At 35.6% G+C, this 6,453-nt stretch overlaps 1 long non-coding RNA gene across 2 annotated transcripts; it reads right to left on the reverse strand.

Moving 5' to 3' along the window:
• Positions 1 to 2,337: 2,337 nt before the first annotated feature.
• LOC110351598 (uncharacterized) lies at positions 2,338 to 5,474 on the reverse strand. 2 transcript variants are annotated; one of them, XR_002399224.3, is made up of 3 exons: positions 5,403 to 5,474; positions 3,332 to 3,462; positions 2,338 to 2,500 (listed from the first exon to the last, which is right to left on the reverse strand). It is a non-coding gene; the product is annotated as an uncharacterized lncRNA (long non-coding RNA). The 2 variants fall into 2 exon arrangements; XR_003499384.3 differs by lacking the exon at positions 5,403 to 5,474 and adding an exon at positions 4,350 to 4,429.
• Between the last annotated feature and the right edge of the window lie 979 nt (positions 5,475 to 6,453).

The raw sequence follows: 6,453 nt of genomic DNA on the forward strand, positions 1-6,453 counted from the left end.
CCATTTCACAAAATGCATCCCTTGAATGTCTCTTTTGTCTTCCTCATCTAACGAGTCTGACCTGTGTATTTATTTTGCTTGTGCCTCTGCAGTAAAACAGTAAAAAAAGCTAGATTCTAAAACAAAACAAAGCTCAAGCACAATCTCTTAAGCACAGCTTCAGGTTTGAAAATGAATAGAGCATATGCCAATCTGCCTCAAATACTACAGAGTGCTAAGGGCTTTATTGTCTTTACAGAGATGTTACAGAACATGAAATAAGTATCTAGAAGACTTTTTGATTTGAACAGGAATATAGAAATATGAGCAAGTCATTGAACTCATAGTCCAACACAGTATGAAGACTAGTAACCATTTTGTAAACTACACAGGTTTTTTATTAGTATTTACAGGAATTACTCCATTTCTCTATCATGTTATATTTATTTCTCTCCATCATCTGAAATTCACTAAGTATTGCAAAAGGTTAAAAAAGAGTCAGGTAACTGTTTATTAAAAATGACAGCACATAATGAATGCTACTTGTCCTGTACTCTTCCTTCCTTTCTTTCTCCTAGCTATCCTGTGAGGAGTGCTGGAATATGGACTTCTGAGAAGAATTGTTGAAGAGCACTGAGGTGGGTATACATGGACCTGCACTGAAGGAGTAGGTACATGCAGCTATGAACTGCATGAACAGGAGGACCTGCAATAGAAAATAAATTATGTTAACTAGCAAAGGCAGAAATGAGAAGGAATGAGAAGAAATGAGAAAAATGAGGCAAATGCCAATCTGAAATGTTGATTGTGAACTTGCAGCTCATGCAGAGGAAAAGAAGGACAAGTGAGCCTAAGAAGTAGGACTTGGTCAAGGATACTGGCACAGGAAGTGACTTTGCCATAGCATTTACAAAAGCTGAAAACAAAAGGAGGTAGAAAGGGAGATATGTAAACAGTTAAAAAAGAAACACTGACAAACTTTTTAGAAGTGGAAACAGAGAAAAGTGCATAATCTTTAAACATACTCTAAAGAAAACTAAAATGAAAAAAATCTGGGCATTCTACAGTCTTTTCTTTATCTTCTGATTTCAATTATTTAAGACTTCACAATGTGTTACAATCCTGGCCAATAAACATTGAAAATTCCAAGTCCTAACACTGGTTAAGGAAAAAAGTAGGGTGTGAGAGTAGGGTATTTTTGCTTTTGTTGTAGATTTTTTTTTTCAGTTGCCTTGATTAGATAAGATAACCAGGCTGTAGGTTTTTAATATGCATGTAAATACTGATATAAGGTATTCATGCTGTCATGTAAGATATTCCGTTACCTTAACAAATGCTTGTATACAACCTAAGTGTGAGCATTGATCTGATTTCCTTACTTAAAGAAAGCCATTTATTTACATATTTAATGAGAAAGCTTAAGCTTGAAGCTTAAGAAAGCACAATTGTTTAACTCTGCCCTAAAAAAGGCCCCAAATATACAGGTATTTAATATGATGAAAAATACATATTTTTGTGTGATAAAATTGGTGTTTTTTTGCTTAGGTGGCAAATAGTACAGAAAATCAGAGAATTCCTTGTCTCTAGAGATTTTGCTATTTTGCTATTACCGAGACCTTCTTTCTTTGATGAATTTCTGATATTTATGCTCAGCATTTGCATTTACTCTGGGATGTCTTCCCTGTTTACCCAGAGGAGAAAATAAACTACTTAAAATCTCTTTGTTGTTGATTGAAAGATTATCTTCCTGTCTCCTGATACACACCTTGGGTAGGTCTGCTGTGCATATGCACACTCAAATAATTTCACAGGTATGAATCTATGAATCATTATCATGGATATTTTTGCACTTCATAGTATTATAACTGTTTCTTGTTGTTGTTTTTTAAATCAGAAATTATTAGAGCATTTAAACAAAAGGTTTTCTTGAGAGAACATACTAGATTACATTAAAAAAAAAAAAAAGATTTTTTTTCAGCTAAAGGTTAGAAAGCCATACGCAAAGTAGCAAGGATCCTTCATTGCTAGATATCCAGATCCCGGTCTACATTTTGCAATTCTTTCAGAGTAAATATTATCTACACTGGGGAAGAAATTCCCCTGTGTGTTTTAAGTCACATTTCCAAAGGCTTTGTCTTCACCTCTAAGCACAACAGAAAAATTCTTGCAACTCTGTGAAGTTTTTTTTCGGGAAAAGAAAATTGCTTCCTCCCCAGCTGTATTGGGAACTTGAGGCATCTAGCTGATACTATCTCATCTGTTTCTGTGTTTGGCCATCACAAGTAAAATCAGCTGGTATAAATCAGCATATAGCCTTACTTCACAGGTCAAGTGAATAGAGACTGGAACTTGCCTTTGGTGCTCTCAGTTCTCAGCAATGTGGCCATAAGAAAAATAGACAAATTCTGTCACACAGAGATGTGTAACTATAGATCATTTCAAATCCACTCCACCACTGTGATGTTGCAGAAGGCCAGAGGAAATGTATGCTATGCATGTTTAGTCATCTTTGTCAAAGATTCTGCAGAATACAAAGGAATAAAATAAAGTGAAAAAAATCCTACTTATTCAGTAGATAAGAAAATGTCAAAAATGTTGAAAAATGCCTTAGCAGCACAAACAAGAAAAAATAAATTTTACTAACACTTTAATAGTATTAATAAATTAATACAAACTCAAAAAAGTATCTTTTTTGTTGTCTTAAACTCACTTGAACACATGTGGAATCAATAAATGGATAATAATATCAAAATAAAATATGATGAAGGCAAGTAACAATGAAAATTATACACAGAGACTGACCTGTGTTGAGTGTAACTCACATGAAAACAGGAAGGGTATAGCTCAGAATGATTTAAACTTGCAAAATGTGTCAATAACTAAAATAACTGGGATTGATGTGCTTATGCATTCAAAATACAGATAAAAACAAGTAAAGCTTGTACAGACCATTGGAGAGCTTCTTGAAAATCTAGGCTGATGACATACGTTAGCCAATACAGGGAAACCATGTATATGTTTCTAACTCTACTCAAAATGCATAAAATGCTTGGAATAACATGTCATAGGTCATAGAGTAATATAGGTTCAAAGGCACTTCTGGACAACCCAACTACAAGCAGGGTGGTATATATATCTTTTGTGTTTATAATGTTCTGTATATATATATCTAATGTTCTGTATATATATATCTTTTATGTGCACTATTGCACTAGAAAGTGCTCTGGGATGCATCCCCACAAAAGAAAGCTTGAATTAAGACAAGCAAAAGCTTGGTTCTTACTGAAGCGGTATACTCTCAAGTTATCAATCTTGAATGTTACCTTACAGATTGGCTCTGTGCAATATATACCTGTTACAGGTAGTAGTCCATGATTTTAGAGAGCCACAACGAAGCCATCACTCAGCACAGCCCCACCATTCAGCAAAGGCAGGACTATTTGTGATGACCAGAATAGCTGGATAAATCCATTCTCTATTGCCCTGCATGGAGAACAGTGGCACAGGTAGTCAGGACCCTTGACATGAAGAACTTTATGAATCAATTTAAGAGTGTAAATTGCAGTTTACTATCTTATAAGCAAGACGAGGTTAATCCCCACCTAAAAGTTGTCAAAGTACAGTTTCTTTAAATAAAAAAAAGTAAACCAAAAATGATTCTCTTGCTCTTTTTAAGCAATTATATTTTCCATTCAACTGTCACTATAAAATGGGGCAACATTATTATATGTTCTGAAATGATAATTGCACCTGTTTTTTTTTTTCATTGTAAATGAATAAGCAGTATCTAGCATATATTTGATATAAAAAGAAAGCTCAGTGATTCTCTATCTACTCATAATATAATGATTCCAGTAAAAAAAAATAAAAAATCCCTAGTAATACATTTGTAAATTAAGGTCAGTTGCTTAATCAAAAGCTGTGTTTTCTTTTTTCCCAAAGATATAGCTGAATCAGCCTTTCTTCTTTATAACAATTACTGCCATTTATATTCTTCTGTATCATTAGTGAAAACATGTTCAGTTCAGTTGGTTGGAACATTCTTTTTGGGTAAGATACATCAACAAGTTTTCAGGGAATAACAGTAAACAAGAATAATAATTTATTCTAAGCTGTGATTGAGCACTGAGTTAGTGCTGTAAAAGACCTTGCTGAAGGTCTCCCTTTTGGGAAAAGTTTAGATGAAAATGCAGCTTTTTAAAGGAGGACATTTCATCTGCATCATTTACTTACCAGGCCAAAATACTGATGGTAACATACAAACAAGTCAGGTTCAAAAGGGGTATTCCCCCCTCCTCCCCCCTCCTCCCCCCTCCTCCCCCCCCCCCCTCAAAAAAAAAAAAAAAGGCATAAAAAGCATTGCAATTTACCCATTGCTGTATACTGAAACATGGAAGAAAACAGATACTAGATCTAGGAATCCAACTAGAATAGGAGTTATCAGCAGAAATTAACAAGAAAAAAGACAAAGTTCCAAAATTTCAAGCTGTTCTTTCTACCCCTTAGAGTTTTGCTCATTGGTTAGTTACTCTACAATTTGCTCTGAATACCTTATTTCACTACATAGGTACACTTTAATCATTCTTATTTTAAATAGCAATCAGAATAAAAATGATGTCAAACATTAGTGGTGCAAGTATTTTCAAATCACAACCATCTAATGAAATTTAAAGCTAAAATATTTTTCACAAATATTGCAAAACAGTCAGTTTATTTGCTAACATAGCATTGAGAACACGTATATGTTCCTGTATTAAAATAAATAAATATATTCATGTTTTGCCTTTTTTTCTGCTCTGCTAAGTTCCTGCATGCCTCTCTCATCTCTCTCTCTCCTCCATACACATATACACACAAAATATAAAACCGCTATAAGTGAAGTCTCAACTCAATTTGAATTTAGTAATATTCATAAAAGGAATACTTATAAAAGGTATAAAAGGCAAGTAAACAGCGCTGGGTGTGTGAGGAGTCTACACTCCACCAACACGCACACACGAACATTGAACCTTCTAAACATACAGAACATTGCTTTTACATACTAAACCCAAGTATGCCTATACATATATACAATCAGAAAAGGTAACAAACAATCCTTTAAGTTCATGTTATCATCAACCATGGGGCTTTACGACCCCCATGGCCACATTCCCAAATCTCCCCCTTCTTTATTAACATCAGCTGTCTTCTCAACACAAATTACCACTCCATATATAACAAAGCCAAGAAAGCAAATCAATGCTCAGAAAACCTTTCTTATTTTTATACCTCTAGAACTATTTTTACTCAAAATTTTAATCCAGAGAAGAAATATTAACATTGACAAAGTGAATGAACATATTAACCCTATCTCCTTATCTTCTCCTTCTGCTCATTTTCAGAAGCACACCTTAATCATCGTTTAAGTATCCTTTCAGAAGTACCTCAGTCCTTGCTCTGGGATGCTGTTTTCCATTACAGCACTTTGATGCCTGATTCTTCCAGGAGAACCTGACTCAGTGTAGTAATTTAGCAGAAGTGTAACTGCATACTCTAATATATCCCCTTAACTGTATTGTTGTACTGATGCTTTCCATATGTGCTTAATCTAGGAGGTAAAACTGAGACCTGGGGAATTCTGCTGGTCCCATAAAATGCTAGTGACAAGACAAATTATATCATCTACAATGTAAAGCTACACCTCATCAGTTGATGTCTTTGCTGCTGATATTATCCCCTGGATATAAAGCAAACTATCAAAGACAATTTGGAATGAAAAAAAAAAAAAAAAAAAAGCACAAAAGCACAAGGGGAAAGTTGTATTGCCAGTATTTCTTCTGTTCTCCTAGTTCATTGTTATATGTGGAGTGGTAATTTGTGTCGAGAAGATGGTTGATATTAATGAAGAAGGGGAAGATGTGGGAGTGTGGCCATGGGGGTTGGCAAGCCCCATGGATGATGATAACATCAGACTCTTAACGACGAGGCCATCAGGAATGTAAAAGAGTTTAGAGGAAACAAATAAGGGTGATTCAGGAGATGCCATGCAGTCTCGGGTTGCTTGTTCTCCAGCCGTCAAGGCATGGAAGTTTCTGGGTGTTTGCTGTTGCTGTTACATGCAAAGTTGTTTGACCAATGACAAGTCGTTTTTGAAAAGGACTGCTGTGGGGCGAGGGGTATACGAGGGGAGCCTGTCCTCAAGATGAAAAAAAAAAAAAAAAGGCAACACAATGAAGTTATGTGATCAATAAAGAAGCAGAAAGAAGGAATGAAAAGGAACAGGCTAGCAGAACGGAGACCAGGATGGGAACAGGCACATTGATTGCCTCATGAAGACAGGTTCGGCCAAACTCAGCAAACCGCTCAAAGAAGCTCGTACTGAAAGTCGCTGGAAACAGGCACACCAGAGGTAAGAAGAAGCTCGAGCTGAGAGAAGCGGACCCGCACACACAACTGCCCCTCGCTGGTAAGCAGCTGGGCATTATGGGGAATCAT

The sequence above is a fragment of the Anas platyrhynchos genome, chromosome 1, assembly GCF_047663525.1.
Source record: "Anas platyrhynchos isolate ZD024472 breed Pekin duck chromosome 1, IASCAAS_PekinDuck_T2T, whole genome shotgun sequence".
NCBI classification, from domain to species: domain Eukaryota; kingdom Metazoa; phylum Chordata; class Aves; order Anseriformes; family Anatidae; genus Anas; species Anas platyrhynchos.